A 20,686-nucleotide genomic window follows, 5' to 3' on the forward strand; every position below is an offset into this window, starting at 1 on the left:
CCCCATGTCCACTGATGAAGTCCAGAGGGGTCATCTGGGGAGCTGCAGGGTTGACTGGACAAGCCCTCTGCCTGTGGATGCTACTCACTCTCAGAAGCAGAGGACACTGCTTCTGGGTTGGAGAATGTCTCAGCTCTTTACCTCCACTGCTGATCTGCCTTCCTTTGCTGTAAAGGGGTTGGGTGGGCCATGCCCCCTCACCACTACCCAATCAAACACCTGGGATGCAACTGCTGGGCAAGCCATTTCTGATTTACAGGTCTCTAAGCCACACACACATCCAAACACTCTTGCCTTTATTTGATCTGCTTAAAAAACCCAAACAAACAAACAAAGCCATGTCCAGAGAGTGATGGGTGCTAGGCCCCTGCCTCTCTTACAGGTTACCCCTGCGACTTGGGACTCTAAATACAAATTTCTGTCTTCTTTTGGCATAGTTGCTCACAAGTGGCTTATGCCATCCTAGAGTGTATCGCATATATGGCACCTACTCACTCAGCATAAGACAGATAAAGATAGATTCCACTTTTTTATAAGGGAGCTCCCACACCTCTGGTTTTCTCTCCAGATTTTGTTTGCTTGACCACAGTAACCTTGGTTGAATCAGGAGTCCATGAATATGCAAATCCTTTGGTGATAACCATGACCTTGAATGAGGTCCTTTTTTGATTATGAAATTTGGTGATGTGCATCTATCAGTCTCTTTGTTTGTTTGTATACTTTTTTGTTTTTGGTTGTTTGACTCTCTAATCCTGTTTCTTCAATGCTTGTTCTGTTTCTCTAGTAAGGTAAAATGTCTTGGATATCTTTTCCCTTTTTTTTGTTTTTGTCCTTCAGGTATCCTCTGGAAAAGGACCCCCAGTGATTCCATTGCAATGCTGATTCTTGCAGGTTTCTTATTTGCCCAGAGATCCTTTTGCTTCAGGGCTAAATTACTTAGCTTTCCAATTGCTTTTATCCCTCCTCTTGCACCCTGTCTGCAGAGGAAGGAGGAGAGTTGTCAGGGTAGAGGTAAGCCTCCAAGGGACCAGCTGGGTGTCCTTCCTGGATCCAGTGAACTGGTGTCATTCCAAGCATTGAAGACAGACACTGCTTTTCTGGCCCAGCCTCTGACTTGCTTTCTTTGGGACCAGTAGCTGCTTCATCCTCAAGTTCTTGATGTTCTGCCTGAAACCATTCTCTGCCAAGGTGTCACATGTTTTGAAGAGCTTATGAGGCGCTATCTCAATGCACAGGCGTTCCTGTAGGTTCTGCTGGGCTGCTAAGTTCAAGGCTGCCTCCATGTCCACTATTGACTACCTGAAGGGGCAGCCCAAGTGCAGCAGGGTTGACTGGTCAAGCCCTCTCCCTGGGAAGATGACTATCTTTCTTGCACATTGGTTACTGCATCTGGGTTGTTCTACTCCAGCAAGACCTGAACATCACAATGTAGAATAAAGAGAAGAAAACAACCTTAAGAAATAACTTTATGAAGATGATAGAACCTTTTTAAGAGGGAATGAAAATTTTCCTTAAAGAAATTGTGGAATATAGAGACAATCAATTGGAAGAAACCAATATATAATTAAAAAAATACCCAAGAAAGCCAATGTAGATGATTTTCTAAAAAGTCTTATTAAAAAAAAAAAACAGAGCCAAATACAGGGGTGAAAGCCATAGAAACCTGAGTGATGGCCACCAACTAACCTTAGCTCACCAGGTCGCCATAGTCACCTCACTTCCTCCTCACTGCCTGTCTATACAGACCTCCAGGTCTCTATGTTTAGAATTGGGATTAAAGGTGTGTGTCACCATGCTTGGCTGTGTCCTTGAACACACAGTGTCTCTGCCTGCCTTGTGATTGGATTAAAGATGTGTGTCCCCATCGCCTGACTTCTCTTTATGGCTGCCTACGACCTCTGATCTCCAGGCAAACTATTTACTAACATACAAATAAAATATCACCACCTTTCAGCACAAATAAAATATCAACACATTTCTCCTTTTGTGTCTAATAAAAATATAAAAATAATAAAAGTTCTAATATAAGAAAGTCTGTATACAATAAGTACAGTAGGTTTATGCAATATATACACACAATAAATACATCAACAATGTCTAGTTCCTTTGCATTTCACAAACCTAGAGAAAATATTCCATTACCTATTCTATTTTGGTAAGTCCAAAATGTATCTAATTCACTTTCCATCCTAACTTACCTTATCAACAGAAAACTATCCCAGGATGTCTTTCAAGCTTTTACATTTTATACCTCCTTAGTGAGTTTCTTTTCTGAAATTTCTTAACAAGGAAAACTGTAACTACAACTATGTAATCTTCAACTAACTATCATTATAACTATCTAATCTTCAACTCCCTCAGTGACCCAAGAAGAAAATAATATTGCCTAATAAAAGAGGAAGTGCAAACAAGTAACTTCCAAAAAACTGTGAGTTGACAGAAACAGCCAGCTGCCTGGACAGTCACCTGAGGTTTCTCTGCAATATTGGGGCATCATCTTCAGCCTATTGGCTTAGGGTATCTGACAGACTCATTTGTGAAGTAGAATGTACCCAAGGCCCACAGTTCAACCTCACATTCGATGTGAGTAGTCCATGTTTCAGATAAACCTGAATTCCACCAGTGTCCTGTCATGATTCAGGATTTTAAATTCTAAAAATTGCTGATGTTTTCAAAGTCAGCTGCCCATTCTTCTTGGCTTGTGGGTGGCTTGATCTTGACATCCCATTCTTCTTGGCTTGTGAGTGGCTTCATCTCTTTTAAATGTCAGTCTAACATTGAGAGGTGAGATTCTGTTAGCCTTTAAAAGTAACTGTTTCAGCTGCTGTTCCACTGCACACCAGAAGCTATAGGTCCAGCTGTCTCTGAAGAAAAGGGAATTGTACTTTTTCTGGATTGCAAAGCCTCTTCAGTGATGGTGCCACATTGTCCTGGCCTCAGAGGATGCCTATTGCTAAAGCCACAAACACACTTGTTTTGGCAAGGATCAGTAGTCCTGTGTTTTGTGCCTGGTCTGTCCATTTTGGATAGCATTCTGTCAGCAGTCAATTTGAGGGCACTTTGTTGCCCAGTGGCTAACTTTTGAGACTGATAGATACATCTCACCAAAAGGATTGCATAATCAAAAAGGGACCTCATTGAAGGTCATGGTTATCACAAAAGGGATTGCATAATCACAGGAGTCCTGATTCAATCAGGGTCACTGTGATCAAGCAAATAAATAAATAAATAATAAATAAATAAATAAATAAATGTGGAGAAAAAGTCAGAGGTGGGGGAGCTCTGTTATAAAAAAAATGGATTCCAGTTTTATCTGGCTTATGCTGAATGAGTAGGTGCCATATATGGGATGCACTCTAGACTGGCATAAGCCACTTGTGCATGCACTATGCCAAAAGAAGACAGAAATTGGTATGTAGGATCCCAAGTGGCAGGGTTCACCTGTAAGAGGCAGGGGCCTAGAACCCATCAGCTCTCTTGGCTTGGCTTAGTTTTTTTGTTTGTTTGTTCGGATTTGTTAAGCAGATTAAGTAAAGGCAAGAATGTTTGGATGTGGGTGTGACTTAGAGACCTGTAAATCGGAAAGGGCTTGCCCTGCAGTTGCAACCCAGGTGCTTGATTGGGTAGTGTTGAGGTGGAGTGGCCCACCTAACCCCTTAAAAACAAAGGAAGGCAGAGCAGCAGTGAGACAAAGAGCTGACAGGCTCTGCAGACCAGAATCAGTGTCCTCTGCTCCAGAAAGTAAGTCCCACACCCACTCCAAAAAAGCCACACCTCCTAATAGTGCCACTCCCTTTGAGGGACTTTTTCTTTCAAATTACCACCACCTTTTTCTTGCCTCCAGAGGATTATAGCTATTTCATAATGCAAAAATTCATTCAGTCCATCTTCATGTGTTCTCATAGTCTATAACAGTCTCAAACTGGTTTCAAAGTCAAAAGTTCACTTCTCTTTTCAGATTCATGCAATCTCTTAATTGTACTTGTAGATGTAATTCTGAATGGTTTTATTAAATAAGAAACACAGAGCCAAATGCCCAGTTAAAATCCCAAGAGGTCAGAGCAGCAGCTAAGGGCTACATTCAAGATCACCTTCTTACCCCTGTCTATCGCTATTGATCTTTTCCTCACAAAGAGACCTACTTCCTGTGTGTCTTTCTTTTTATGCACTTTCTGTTCTGCCTTCTCATTGGTTGTAAACCCAACCACATGACCTTCTCATCAATGCCTGTCTATACAGACCTCCAGGTCTCTATGGTTGATATAGAGATTAAAGGCATTTGTCTCCATGCTGGTGGTATCCTTGAACACACAGAGATCTGCCTGTCATGTGATCGGGATTAAGGGCATGTGCTTCCACTGCCAGACTTCTTCTAAATATCTTGTTATTAGCTGTGATCCCCACACACTTTTATTTATTACCATACAAATAAAATCACATTTCAGCACAAATAAAATAACACCATATGTACTCACCTGTAAAAATCAAAATAAAATGGCAGTTAGCATACTTTCAACATATGATGGCCCAGGATACACATCGCCATTCTGAAACAGAGAAGAGATCATAGTGAAGAAATACTGGACCAAACCAAGACCAAAAACCAGCTGTGAATTACACAAACTCTGCATCTCCATGTCTGATGTCAAAATGGTCTTCAGATCTCCAACTCCTTTAAGCTTTGTGAACTGCCACACACCACTTTCTCTTGGGCTGGTTCCACTCCCTGTTGGTAGTTCTCCACAGCAGGTGTTCCTTGACAGTGCCATCTCTAACATCTTGGATTCTCCAGGGTAAATTAGGCTTCAAATTCACAGCTTCATGCAATGGTCTCTGTAGGGGAAGTTTCTTAGTCCTGCCCAGGCCCATTGTCTGGATGAATCTCTCATATCCACAGTGCCTCAGCCACTTGTAAAATAATCCCTGAGATGCTTATATTCATCACAAACTGTATGGCCTATGGCTTAGGCTCATTACTACAACTGAACTCATTCATATTAATCTATGTTTTGCCATGTGGCTTTATGGCATTAACTGTTCTCTCACATCTTGCTTCTCCAGGCGTTTTCTGGGATCATTTCCCTCATCTCTGCCTTTCTTCTCCCTCTATCTCTCTAGGATTTCCCACCTGGATCCATCCTGCCCCGCCATAGGCCAATGCAGCTTTATTTATTAACCAGTTGGAACAATGCATATTCAGAGCATACAGAAGGACATCCCAAAGCAGGCTTCCATTCAGAGAAACCTGACACATGCCTGGCCTCAGCAGCTTTCTGTAGGTATTGAGGCAATCTTTTAAATGTAATTACTTATAAAATTTAAAAATCAGATCCTACATTTCCAACATAAAATGGCACAAAATATACATTACCATTGGAAAATGTAGGGGAGGAAGTAAAGAAATGCCAGAACAAAGTAGGACCGAAAACTACCTGGGAAACATCAAACTCTGCATATTCATGTCTGATGTCAAAACACTCTTTTTCCAACTCTTTTCAGCTTTGTTGACTGCAACACACTTATTTTTCTTGGGCTGGTTCTACTCCCTGGCAGCAGCTTTCCTTAGCAAGAATCCCATGACTCTGGCATCTCCAAAATCTTGGAGTCTCTAAAGTAATCCAGGCTTTAACTTCACAGCTTAAAGCAATGGCCTATCTTAGGCTTCCATTCAGTGAAACCCCTAACACATGCCTGCCCTCAGCAGCTCTCTTTAGCTTCAGGAAGAATTGTCAGACAAGTGTAAAAGGTAGGCATTTTCTGCACAAAAATATTACAAGAACTATCTTTAGGCAACATATTAAAATGCTCCTCCCTGGAAGTCTCTTGAGTGAACACCCAGAAGTTTAAATAAACCTTAACACTTCTGTCTTCCAAACTTGTTCTAGTATGGCCCATTAAGTAATGATAAAGCATTCTATTGTTTTCTTTTTCTTTTTTTTATTATTTTTTTAATGCCAAATGTCATTTATTGAAGGAGGGAGGAGGTCTTAAATACACACTTACAGCATAATGGGAGAACCTTGGAGGGCAGAAGTTTGCTACCAATGTTTTACAATTTTGCATCAAAGCTGTTAATGCCTGTAGCTAGAGTTTTCCTGCCTGGCCCACAGTCAGGACAAATCTCTCTCACCCGCCAGTCCCACAGCCACTCAGCCCCAACCAAGTAAACACAGAGACTTATATTGGTTACAAACTGTATGGCCGTGGCAGGCTTCTTGCTAACTGTTCTTACAGTTTAAATTAATCCATTTCTATAAATCTATACCTTGCCACGTGGCTTGTGGCTTACTGGCATCTTCACAAGCTGTTTCTCATCGTGGTGGCTAGCAGTGTCTCTCTGACTCAGCCTTCCACTTCCCAGCTTTATTCTCCTCCTTGTCCCGCCTACACTTCCTGCCTAGCCAATGGCCAATCAGTGTTTTATTTATTGACTAATTAGCAACAAATTTGCCATACAGAACATCCTACAGCAAATGCCCATTATACAGGACACACAGACAAGGAACTTCTCTTAAGCATTCAGGAGGGTGGATCCTGGCAGGGAATTAGCATAGGGAGGATATCAATATCAAGGTCAGCAAGCAAGGCAACAGTTACCCAAAATGGGGGCCAGGACCCTACAGGTCTCCATTTTACTAAAAAAAAGTGAGCTTCTGACTTAGGTTGTGTGGGACGTCAGCAGGTCACCTTACCCATCATGGAGATGCCTGCCCAGGCCAAACAGGTGCTCTGTCTTAGGTTGGTGAGTGCTCCCCAGGAATTACCCATCTCTGAATACTCATTACCACACAGGCTCAATCATGTGTGAGCTGCAGAGTTAACTGCTGCCAAAGATCTCAATGTGGCCCTGGGCTTGCAATCTGTGTGTTCAACACAGAAAAGACCAACAGAAGTCCTAATACACCCATAGCCAGTAGGCTAAAAGCAACTGAGCCATTCCCTTCCTTAAAGAGCCTTACTGTAAATTAGAGTCCTTGTAAGATGGTATTAATGTAAGCCTAGGAACTGTAGCCATGCAGTTGGATTCTCCAGAAGGTAATGTATGGTAACTGCTTTTTCAAGTATGTTTGAGAAAATATCACCCAGACACCTTGGAAATTAAGGATAACCCTGAAGGTCACTGACCTCCATTTGTTAACAGTAGCATGCCAGCTAAGCCTTTACATTTTCACAATCCTCTTCAAGCTGGTATAGTACCTACTTTTTAGGAGTGGCTCTGTGCAACATTTATTGGCCTCCTGAAATTCATTTAGTCACCTTTCAAGATACCTTAAAATTTATGAGCCTGAATGTGCACATTATGAGACCATTAGTTCTGCTCCTTGTGAGCTGCTTGTTTTTTCTTTATGGTTCTTAGTTTTTCTTTTGCAGATTGCCAGCTTAAGTTGTGCTGGGATCAAGAAAAATGGGCCTTGGTGGTTCATGCTCCTGGAGTTGTATCCATGCCAGTGGATGCCCACATGCTCCAGAAGAGAGTTTGTCATTGCTACTGCCATTGTTGCTGTTATGACAGTGGCGACCACCGCTGCTACTGTTTCTGGGATTACCATTTCATAATTGGTTACCACATGTAGCACAGTGGAGACCTGACAGCAAAAGTTGCTACCACAGTTGGTTAATCTTTCATTCAATTTTGCACGATACATTTAATTCAATAGTTATGTACATTTCAATTGGCTTTAAATATTATAAATTTATAAACTCAAGATCCACTCTTTTCATAACCCAAAGTTTCAAGGTCCAAATTCCTCCAAACAAAATCATGGCCACTTGTGGTGGATAGCTCTTCAAGCTATGACCTTAAAGCATTCCGCCTAGTGATGTAGCAGGTAACTCTTTCCCCTGCCTGTGACCTTGAAATACAAGCCTCTAGTGTATGGCTGCTCAGGACCCTTAGGACCTGGGATGCATGTATGTGGATTCCTCTTTGATCCCTCATGGTTTTGTATGCTCTGACAGACCAGGAAGGTCTCAGATAGAAAAACAGCATGGGACCGTTGATCACCCTTCCACCATCAGGAACATCTCTACAGAGTCTACACAAGCTCTACAAAAAAAAAAAAAAATGAAGAAACTCACTGCTTTGCCCCATGGTGGAGATTGGCTTCAGGCAGAAAATCAAGTGCTTGATGAACCAATGCCCTGGATATACTGAGTACACAAGACAGAGGTCTTCAAAGTATGAGGTGGCATCCCTGCCCAAGCCTGAGCCAAAATGAACACACTAGTCCCGAATGAACCACACCTCTATGGGGAAGCCTAAAGCCAGGAGGGAAGAGGAGTAGAAGCAGGTCCTTTGGTGACCCTAGCCAGAGAGATAGAGATAGATAGTGAGAGACAGTTTGAGAGAGAGAGAGAGAGAGAGAGAGAGAGAGAGAGAGAGAGAGAGAGAGAGAGAGAGAGAGAGATTACAACCATAATGAAAAGAAACCACAGAATAACTCAGGAAGTAAAAATCCAAAGGCCTAAATATTAAGACCCAAATGATGAAAATGTGATGCCTGGATTTTTTTTTTTTTTTTGCACCGGTGTGAACATCTATCTGCCAATGTCTTTTGGGAAGAAGCAGGGAGTTAAGAGTGAGAGGTGAGCTGCCAGCAAGGTGGTGGCATAGCAAAAGTGTGTGAGTGTGTGTGCGTACCAAGAGATGAAAAATGGACAGATTGTTAGAGAGATGCATAATTACTTAGATAAATGAGAATGATCTATACATATGGCAGATTTTGTGCTTGCATGCCCACAGACAACATCCACGTACATGTAAATGTAAAAGATGTTAATATAAAAATGAGTAAAATAAAAGGAAATTTAAATGATTAAACACTCACACATTAGGATTATCTGTTTGCAGAAAAGAGACAAAATAATGTCAAAAGACCCCAGCCATTGTGGCAATTACCTTTAGACCCATCTTTTTGAGAGGTCCTGAAATTCAAGGTCCTGGTTCTCATAGTTGGTAATAAGCTGAAACCATGGAGGCACTATCTGAAACAAGAAATATAGGGTAAGTTAATGGAGAGAAAATGTGAGAAAACTGGAGAGACGGACAGATAGTGCTCCAGAAGTGATTTCAAGGAACCACATCTGCTGTATTACACATGAACAAGTATTTATATAGTAGTAACCTATGAACTATGATTGGTGAGCACATTACCTTAGATTTGCCAGTGAGCTCTCATACCAGCATCGTCTCTATGCCGAAGAAACACATAAAAAGTGACTTTGAGAGTGCAGATCCAGGAATTCAGTGTTCTGATTAGTGAAATACTCAATTGCATGGTATTTCATGCTCTTTATTTAGAAGTGCAGTGTGCCAGGTAGACTGGTGCCCAGGTCATGCCTGTATTTTTTCTTCTGGGAGACATGGCAGTAGGCATGCATGACAGGTGAACATTCTTATTAAGCCATCACACAGTCTCAGGGAATGGCCAATAGGACAAGTTTCCCTCAGGTTTACAGGGAAATAAAAGAACAAAGAATGCCTGTGTATTTGTTAGTTTTGCACATTTCAGCTTTCTTCAGAATACCACCTGCAGAAGTGTAAACCCAAAGACTGGGAAAAATCCACCTGGACCATGAAATTCAAGTGTTCATTGTTCAATATGGAAGAGGTTGAGATATACAATTTATAATTCAGGTGCTATTAAATGAATCTTTAAATAGCTCTTTTGCACAGAAAATCCTTGGAGGTGGACTAGCAAGAAAGGGCAAGGTGGTGGTGGAGGTGGTGGTGGTGGAGATGGTGGTGGTAAGGACATATTGAATGCTTGATCTACCTAATGCCCAATTTTAATCCTGAGGAAATGTCAATGCAGTTTGGGAAAATTCCTTGTGTTGTGAACAACACTCCCTATCTAACTAACACTATAGAGTATATAAAGAATCAAGAATATATGTATTGTGATAAAGTTATACAGAAAATTCTTTGATAATATTCAACATCCATTCATGATAAAAATCCTGGAGATGCCAAGAACTGACAGATAGAATTTCAACAAAATACACTTTCTATATAACAAATGCACACAGAAAAATCAACTGAATGGTGAAATACTGAAGGCATTTCTGTTTACACATAGAAGGATGCAAGAGTGTCACAGAGAAAATAAAAAACACATAATAAGACAGTTTCCAGTAGATTAATTTCTATCTCCATCATAAATCAACTTGAGGAAAAATTTAAAAGTATTCTACTACCGTTTGTATATTACTTTTTGAAATGACTGATTTAATAAAACTGAAGACCTTACAACCACTCACTTCAATTAATTAACTTACCATAAAATAGTAAGATGTTCCCAATTGGAAGCTCATACACCAGTCAGTGAGGTACTTTGGTAATCTGAAAGGCTTTCTATTCCTGACCTAGACTTCTGATAAACTTTTCAAAACTGAAAGTGTGTATGTGAAATAGAATTTATAGATTTGACTCTAAAATAACCTCAATGTGTCCCAGTGAAATGTGAGTTTATACAGAGAAAAGTATACCATCATTAGAATGTGCATAAAATATTTTGGACTTTCAAGACTTCAAGATGTTGCACTTCAGTGACCTCTAATGAGGAATGGTGTTTCCTTTCCTAACATCACAAGACACATGTTTCATGACGTTAAATTTTTTAAAATTTTTTATTAATTTATACATACAGACCACTGATTGCCCTCCAATCCCTTTTCCCACCCCCCATCCCCTCCTCAAAAAGGCTTCCCACAGAGAGTCAGCAAAGCCTGGTACATTCAGTTGAGGAACGACCAAACACCTCTCCCCTGCATCAAGGTTGAGCAAGGCATCCCACAATAAGTAATGGGCTCCAAAATGCCAGCTCATGCATTAGGAATAGACCCAGATCCCACTGCCAGTGACCCCTCAAACAGACAAAGCTACACACCTGTCTCCCATATGCATAGGGCCTAGTCCAGTCCCATGCAGATTCCACAGTTGTCAGTCTAAAGTCCTTAAGTTCCTACAAGCTTGGTTCAGTTGTCTCTGTAGATTTTCCCACCATGATCTTGATTCCCCCTTGCTCATATAATCACTCTTCCCTCTCTTTGACTGAACTCCTGGTGCTTGGTTGTGGATCTCTGCATCTGGCTTCCATCAGTAACTGGATGAAGTTTCCATTATGACAGATAGGGTATTCACCAATCTGATCACTAGGCTAGGCCTTTTCAGGTATCCTCTCCACTACTGATAGTAGTCTAGCCTGGGATCATCCTCATGGATTCCTGAGAACTTACCTAGCACCAGGTTTTCTCCCTTACCTGTAGGGGTTAGTTGTTCCAGTTTTAACCTGGAAGGACTACCCACAGTAAGAATTCTGGTATCTATCACACCTACCTATGAGCTGCTACTGAGGTGGGGCCAAGACAGGATCCCTTAAGACCTGAGATCTGGATGTGCTGGCTCTCTTGGTTCTTCGTGATCCTGGATGCTGGATGGTAGACCCAGCAGAGTTCTCTAGAAAACACTGCTGGACTGCACTCCACCTCTCCCAGATCCTGTAACCAATCCCTTTACTTGTTGGAAGTTACCCCAAAATAAACCTCCCTTTTAATTACATGAAGTTTCCTTAATTAATCCCCCAATATCTGGTGCTCATATGGGGAAAACTCCAAACACCTGGGTGGCCTCCTCCCTCAGGCTCCTCTGTGGCTGCTGTGGCACACTTTCCACACTTGTCATGCTTCCCTGTCTCTTCTTCCCTGTGTCTTTTAAAATTCCCACTACTCCTTAGGACCAAGTGCTTAAGCATTCAGCCCATATCATCCTGGAACTGTTCCTTCTCTTACCTTCCTTCCTCCTCCCCAGGTCACAGGCACCTGCATCCACCTGCTGAGTTCTATACAGCCAGGGAGTACCTCCATGGTGAGTCTGGTTCAGTTCCCGAAGCAAGGGAGCAGCTAAGTCCAGTCCTAGTTCCCCCAACAAGCTTAGCCCTCAGACAGGCAAAAGCTACCATGAGTGAAGTGTCACCCCTCCCCCTCCCATGCACTGGCTCCTACCTGAGTCCACAGCTTCCACAGTCTCACCATCTCTTGGAAGCTTCTCAAGGATGCCTGATTCATGGAGAGGAGCTCAGAACCATGGCTGACAGCCATCATTCTTGCCACCTGGAGCTCTCTGCCCCTGAGATCAGGCCACTCAACCCCACACACTGGCCTTTTTACTGAAGGAAGGGCACTGAAGGGCCAGGCAGGTCAAGAAAGCCAAGCTGTGCCCTGAAATTGCTGGGAGTCACTGGAAGATCTGCCTATGCTGCCTTGTAAACTCGGGACACTCTGCTCTTGCCTGCAGCCAGCCAGAGCCTTCAGTGGGACCTGTTTTAGTGTGACACCTGCTAGACAAAAAGTGCTAAAACACCCCCCCCCAAAAAAATGTAAAGAACGTTAAGACAACCAAGCCAATGTTTTATTTCAGGTAAGAGTACTTGATAATTTTACACCTTGAAACTGACTAACAAATATTGAGTACTTCTTATAATGTGGCCAAAAACATTACTTCACAAGAATTTAAAAACTTTTTTGCCTGTATGATGAATGACATTTTCCTGGAAATATACAACCTTCCTAAGGCATATCTGGCATGTACCCTTTTGGCATTTAGGGTAATAATTCACACAGTATTTAAATGCTGTTTTAATAATAACAAAAATGAGTCATTATTGGGACTGATACAGGTTTTATGAGATACCAATGGAGGCTTACATAAAAAGTTAATTTTTCTGGAATCTGCTAACCAGGACTTACAAGACAGTAAAAGAAATTGAGAAAACAAGCTTCTTAGTTTGGAATCTGCTAACTTAATACAAGAACTTTATTCCATTACTAATAAATGTATAACCAAATTTGATTGTATTGATAGTAAATATGAATGATTAATGGATAGAATAATAACTATCCAGGGTGAAGTATTCACTACTCAGACACTTTATAAGGAAGAAAGATTACCATTAACTGATAAAATAAGGTCTATGGAATCATGTGTTTCAGAAGAACATAAAAAGTTGCATGATTCCATGAGAAATCTGGAATCCCTTGTGAGAGAAGAGGTTCTCTCCCTAGAACAGACCCTAGGTGATGATTTGCAAGCCCTGGACGAAATGCTCAGTAAACATGACAAGGGACTTAAAAAGCAGAAGAGCAAGACCATAGAGGTTGTAACATCTCCTGATGGCTCTCACACAATGGCTTATCCTGCCATCATCCATGACAGGCCAACAGATGATAGACACCCTGAGCCATTTGTGGAATATAAATTACAACTAATTGTGATGAGGAAATTTAAAAATTTGAAGGAAGCCATAGTATACCACACAATCCCACAGGCCAAGCAGTCATAGAAAGATCCAATTGAACTTTTAAGGATATGCTAAATAAACAGCAACAGGTAACAATGTCTCCTAGAAATAGATTGCATAATGTTTTATTAACTTTAAATTTTCTCATTGTTTATGAGAAAGGAACAAGAGCTATGGAGAGACATTGGTCAACAGACAAAATTCTTGAGCTAAATCAACCAGTTTATTTCAAAGATGTGTTGACCTCAGAATGGAAACCAGGATATATTCTACATTGGGGAAGGGGTTTTTCTCTTGTTTCTGCAGGAGAAGAAAAGCTATGAATACCAACAAAGTTAATAAAATTTCTACTCGAACAAGAGAAATCACTTGATCAGTGTAGCAGGAATTTTAACAGTTCTTATTAATAAAATCAAACCTGAGGCCAGTTATTGGGGTCAATGCTGGTAGATCAGAGAGACAGAACAAGCCACAGCTATCTCACCTTGCCAGTTCCTCAGCTGGTCATATTTCCTCAGACTGGAAGCCTCTGAGTCCTAATCCAGAATGAATCTCAGCTTAACTGTGTTACTCCAAAGCCTGAAAGCTTAACCAGCCAAATGCTTCTAGTTTCTGGTCCTCATGGTTAATATATCTTTCTGCTTTCTGCCTCACTCCCTGGGATTAAAGGCTTGCTTTCTGGGATTAAAGGGGTGTATCACCATGCCTGGCTGTTTCCAATGTGGCCTTGAACTCACAGAGGTCCAGAGGGATTTCTACCTCTGAAATGCTAGGATTAAAGGTGTGAGTGCCACCATTTTCTAGCCTTTGTATCTAGTGGCTGTTCTGTCTCTGACCGCAGATAAGTTTATTAGGGTGCGCAATATTTTGGAGAACACAATACCACCACAGATGAGAAGTAAAAGCTCATCCACCAATGTGACATCTGTACAAGTAGTAAGAAAAACTTAACAAACAAGGGTTGAGGTAGGGTTCTTGTTTTTTTCTTTACAGGATAATAGAAATACTCATCTTCCAGAAGTCATAAGGCCTTGGATATCCAAATATCTACAACAGAAAGGAAGACTCTATTGGTACCAATCTACACGGGATAATATCTCACTACCTACAATCCATATCTCTTTAATTCTAGAAAAGTGGTGGTTGCGATTCAGTTATATACCAATCTGGCTTTGGAGTTGGAATTGGTTCACCCCATCTCTAAACCCAAGCATGTTGCTAAAAGAAAAGGTTGAGAAATTCTATCTCATATCAGAAGAGCTGTCTGCTGTTAGACTGAAGAAAACCAATAAAAATAGACTATTGTGTTCAAGATTCTAATTCTCTCCATGCTTATTCTTGATTTCTCAGAATCCTTCCATACATGTCATGTCATCTTTGTATCCAAACTTTCCATTTTGATATTAATAATGTTCAAGTTTTCCACAGTAAAAAATAAGCCTTTTGCAATAGCAATTTCTGAAGTCTTAAGAAAGAAGATGGGGCCCCACATCAACTCTACACAGTTGAGAATGATGCCATGGTATTCAGAAACATTACTCAATGGTCAACCTTGGACTGAAAACTCTCCCAGATAACTCCATTATAAGATGGTTCATCATACTACACATCTAGCCAGAATGTCAGTCCACATTACCCATTACTCTGAGACTGGCTGCAGAATCTATAGTTAGTCGAACTGAGATTGAACTATCTGAGCTTTCTTACAGAACCCCATAGAGATACTTTTGCCCCCTGAACAGCAGAAGCAATTCTAAGAAAACAATACCCCTTTTGCCCAAAGGTTTCATGTTTCTGAGGGTTATGGATAATGGTTATAAGGTTGGGGGTGGAAGAAAACATTAGAATCTGTATTTCCCTTAAGAAAAGGAAAAAAGGAGCATGGATAGGTATAGGATATTAAGGTAAATTATTGTATATATGAGTAAACCAATTTAGTAAAATATCAGCCTTAATAGGAGACCACTTTCTAAATAGAACACCAGTAGCACAGACACTGAGAGAAACAATCAATCAATGGGACCTCTTGAAACTGAGAAGCTTTTGTAGGGCAAAGGATATGGTCAACAAAGCAAAGCGACAGCCTACAGAATGGGAAAAGATCTTCACAACCCCACATCTGACAGAGGCCTGATATCGAGAATATATAAGGAACTCAAGAAATTAGACATCAAAATGCCCAACAGTTCAATTAAGAAATGGGCTATCGAACTAAATAGAGAATTCTCAACAGAGGAAACTCGAATGGCTGAAAGACATTTAAGGAATTGCTCAACATCCCTAATCATCAGGGAAATGCAAATCAAAACAACTCTGAGATACCACCTTACGCCTGTCAGAATGGCTAAGATCAAAAACACTGAAGACACCTTATGCTGGAGAGGATGTGGAGCTAGGGGAACTCTCCTCCACTGCTGGTGGGAAAGCAAGCTTGTACAACCACTTTGGAAATCAATATGGGGCTTTCTTAGAAAATTGGGAATCCATCTCCCCCAAGATCCAGCTATACCACTCTTGGGTATATACCCAAGGAATGTTCAACCACACCAAAAGAGCACTTGTTCACCTATGTTCATATCAGCATTGTTTGTAATAGCCAGAACATGGAAACAACCTAGATGCCCTTCAACTGAAGAATGGATAAACAAAATGTGGTACATATACACAATGGAATACTACTCAGCAGAGAAAAACAATGACATCATGAGGTTTGCAGACAAATGGATGGATCTAGAAAAAAATCATCCTGAGTGAGGTATCCCAGACTCAGAAAGACAAACATGGTATGTACTCACTCATAGCAGGATACTAGATGTGGAACAAGGATGACTGGACTGCTACTCACATCACCAGGCAGGCTACCTGGAAAACAGGACCCCAAGAAAGACACAGGGATTGCCTACTGACAGAGAAATGGAATAAGATCTACATGAACAGCCTGGACATGAGTGAGGGTAGTGAAGGGTGAGGGTCGAGGGAAAGAGAGCTTGGGTGAGTGGGAGATCCCAGCTGGATCAACAACAGAGAGGGAGAACAAGGAATAGGAGACCATGGTAAATGAAGACCACATGAGAATAGGAAGAAACAAAGTGCTAGAGAGGCCCACAGAAATCCACAAAGATACCCCCACAACAGACTGCTGGCAATGGTCGAGAGACAGTCCGAACTGACCTACTCTGGTGATGGGATGGCCAAACACCCTAATTGTCGTGCTAGAAACCACATCCAACTACTGAGGGATCTGGATGCAGAGATCCATGACTAGGCCCCGGGTGGATCTCTGGGAGTCCAATTAGCGAGAATGAGGAGGGTTTATATGAGCGAGAATTGTTGAGACCAAGGTTGGATAAAGCACAGAGACAAATAGCCAAATGAACCGAAACACATGAACTATGAACCAATGGCTGAGGGGTCACCAACTGGATCAGGCCCTCTGAGTGGGTGAGACAGTTGATTGGCCTGATCTGTTTGGGAGGCATCCAGGCAGTGGCACCGGGTCCTGTGCTCATTGCATGAGTTGGCTGTTTGAAACCTGGGGCCTATGCAGGGTCCCTTGGCTCGGCCTGGGAGGAGGGGACTGGATCTACCTGGACTGAGTCCACCAGGTTGATCTCAGTCTGTGGGGAAGGCTTTGCCCTGGAGGAGAATGGAATGGGGGGTGGGCTGGAGGGAAGGTGAGGGGGGCAGGAGGGGGGAGAACAAGGGAATCTGTGGCTGATATGTAGAACTGAATTGTATTGCAAAATAAAAATTTAAAAAAAAATAAATAAAAAATATCAGCCTTAGATAAAATGTACTGCTATGGATTCTTATATATTGATACAAATATAAACTATTTTTTTCTTATTCAAGATAATGTGTATATTGATACAAATATTGAAAGATATTTATTGTAATGCACATATATGTCCACTCTTACATGAAATGTTTTCTATGTTGATACAAATGTAAAATTATGTTTGTCATACTGTATGAATACTCTACCTCTGTTTAGGATATTTGGTATATTGTTACATATTTAGGATATTGTCATATTTAGTATGGTACTATACATTTCTAACTCAACTTTAGCTGTTTTGCGTATTGTCACTATTTTGAAGTCATTGTCCTTTTACTGTACATTTGCTTACACTGTTTACCCTGTGTACATGAAGCCTTAGTCCTTAGGTTGTCTAGGTAGAGAAGACTTACAGATTTGTAGTCTCCTATGCTTGTCATCTCTATAGTTATGTTAGTTAGGTTCCCCAGACTTACAGAAACATATGTCCGATGGATAGATAATCTTCAAATACTTCACCAGCCTGGAGAATATGGCATTTAAATGTTTTGATTACTTGAAATTCTGTTAATGTGTGACAAGATTGCTCCTGGCAGTACTGATCTGACCCCAAGAGAATATTGGGCTTCTGAGACATTTTTGTTTTGAAGTTTGTCTTCACCTTGGCACAAAATATCCTACTGGGCAAAGAACTGCTCTTGCCTTGACTGCTGATAGTAAAATGGTCTGACAGACACTCTAGGCCTGTAGCCAATTGGAAAGCACCAGTGATGCTGAGAAACTTTAGGTGACTGTCCAGGCAGCCAGCTGTCTCTGTCTACTTTCACAAGACTCCCAAAAATGTCTTGCATCCTTCTCACATTTCTCAAGTATTATAATATTCCTTCTCAGGTCTTTGATGGGATTGAAGACTAAGAGTTATAGTTACAATCTTCTTGTATCTTAGTTAGAATATATTATGTATTAGAATATATTACATATTATGTTCTTTAGGATAGAACAGCTTTTGGAATGATCTCTGTGAAGTGCTGTTTACCTATGCTCCAGACTTCTCTGGATTTTAGTATTTTAGTATGTGTCTCTTGTTTAATATTATTCATGTTGTCTTTAGTTCATCTTGTGTAGGTTATTATCCCTTATTCCTCCTGTACTATATTTGATAACCATTCCTATTGTATATAGTTTTGTATTAGGTTAGAACTTTCTTATTTAGACAAAAGTGGGAGATGTAGAGGACAGCTATTCCAGCTTGAAATGGAAGAACTACCCCTAGTAGGGCTTCTGGTATCTGTTGCGCCTACTTATGATATACTTCTTGGGCAGGGCCTAGACAGGATCCCTTAAGACCCACGATCCAGATGTGCTGCCTCTCTTAGCTCCTCATGATCCTGGATGCTGGATGGTAGGTCGAGCAGATTTCTCCATAGACCACCACTCGAGTACACTTCACCTCTCCCAGATCCTGTAGCCAACCCCTTTACTGACTGTAAGTTACACTTTTAACTATGTGGAGTTTCCTTAATAAATCCACCTATATCAATGTATATGCATACACATTTAATAAGACAAAGATAAAATACTAGTCCCTGAGCACCAAAATTACATATTTAAAAAAGAGCAAGCCATAAATTTTAAGATAAGTATATATCAAGTTCATTACTTAGAAGAAATAACCAGGAGTAGAGTTTGTGACACTACCCAATTCCCCCGTGTGGTTCAAAAATTCTTAAGACAATTGAAAGAATTCTTACAGGAACAAATAATCATGCCTATTTGTGTACATAATATTATATGTAACCTTAAAAATATATAAAAGAAAAGGAGTGAGTGACATCTAAAATGTTTTTTCTTGTTTTCAGTGTTTCAATTTTCCTTAATAATTATATAATTATTTTTTATATCTCCACAAATTTAATTATTATAAATTACCTGAAATAATCTTTGCATGTTTATGATCAAGAAATAATCTGATAACCAAAACTGGGCTCCTCTTGAAGGCCTTTTTAAAGAACAAAAGGTCTTTTTAAAAAATTTGTGTTGTTCTCCTTGTTCATCTCATGGATAGGGTGTCATATTATTAAGACTTTATAAACACAGCTTCTGACATTGCTAGGGAAAAAAATCATATAAAACATCTTGTTCCTATCACTGCCCAGCCTGGATGCACCTAAAAGATCTAGTCTATTTCCCCTTCCCAGGAAGATCCATGCATCACCTCCCTGCCCATTGAACCCTCTGGGTCTGTGAATTGTTGCATGATTATTCATTACTTAAGAGCTAATATCCACTATGAGTACATACAATGTTTGTCTTTCTGGACATGGGTTATCTTACTCAGGATGATTTTTCTTAGTTCCAACCATATGTCTTCAAATTCCATGATGTCATTGTTTTTAACAGCTGAGTAATGGTCCATTGTACTAGTATTCCACACATCGTTCATCCAGTCTAGGTTGTTTCCAGGTTCTGATTATTAGGAATAAAACTGCAATTAACAGAGTTAAGCAAGTGCCTTTGTGGTAGGGTGGAGCATCCTTTGGGTATATGCCCAAGAATGGTATGCCTGGGTCTTGAGATCCATCAATTCTCAATTTCCGGAGGAACTGAAATATTAATTTCCATAATGGCTGTACAATGTTATACTCCAACCAACATGGAGGGGTGTGACCCTTGCTCCACATCTCTCCAACATAAGCTCTCTTCAGTGTTTTTGATCTTAGCCATTCTGACAGCTGTAAGATGTAATCTCAAAGTAGTTTGATTTGCATTTCCCTGATAGCTACACATAGTAAACAGTCCTTTAAGTGTTTTTCAGCAGTTTGAGATTCCAATGTTGAGAATTCTCTATTTAGATCTGTACCCCATTTTCTAATTGGATTATTTTGTTTATTCATGTCTAGTTGCTTGAATTCTTTCCATATTTTGGAGATCAACCCTCTATCAGATGTGGGCTTGCTAAAGACCTTTTCCCATTCTGTAGGCTGCCATTTTGTCCTGTTGATAGGGGCCTTTGCCTTACAGAAGCTTTTCAGTTTTTTGAGGTTCAATTTATTAACTATAAGTCTTAAGCCTGAGCTATCAGTGTTCTGTTCAAGAAGTTGTTTCCTGTGCCAATACATTCAAGACCATTCCCTACTTTCTCTTCTGTTAGGATTAGTATACCTGATTTTATGTTGAGGTGTTTGACCCAATTTTAGTTGGGTTTTGTGCAGGGTGATAAATTCATGTCTATTTGAATTTTTCTACCTGCTGACATCCAGTTAGACCAGCACCATTTATTGAAGATATTTTGTTTGTTCCATTCTGTATTTCTGGCTTCTTTATAAAGTGTTAGGTGTCCATAGATGTGTGGATTTACATCTGCTTATTTGATGTGATTCCATTCATCAAATTGTCTGTCATTATGCTAATACCATGCAGTTTTTTATCACCAAAGCTCTGTAGTACAGCATGTGATCAGGGATGGTGAAACCCTGAGCAGTTCTTTCATTGTACAAGATTGTTTTAGCTATCCTGGGTGTTATGTTTTTCCATGTGAAGTTGAGTATTGTTTTTTGAAGGTCTGTAATTAATTGTATTAGAATTTTGATTGGACTGTATTGAATCTGTG

This window comes from Peromyscus eremicus, unplaced genomic scaffold (genome assembly GCF_949786415.1).
Source record: "Peromyscus eremicus unplaced genomic scaffold, PerEre_H2_v1 PerEre#2#unplaced_499, whole genome shotgun sequence".
NCBI lineage: Eukaryota > Metazoa > Chordata > Mammalia > Rodentia > Cricetidae > Peromyscus > Peromyscus eremicus.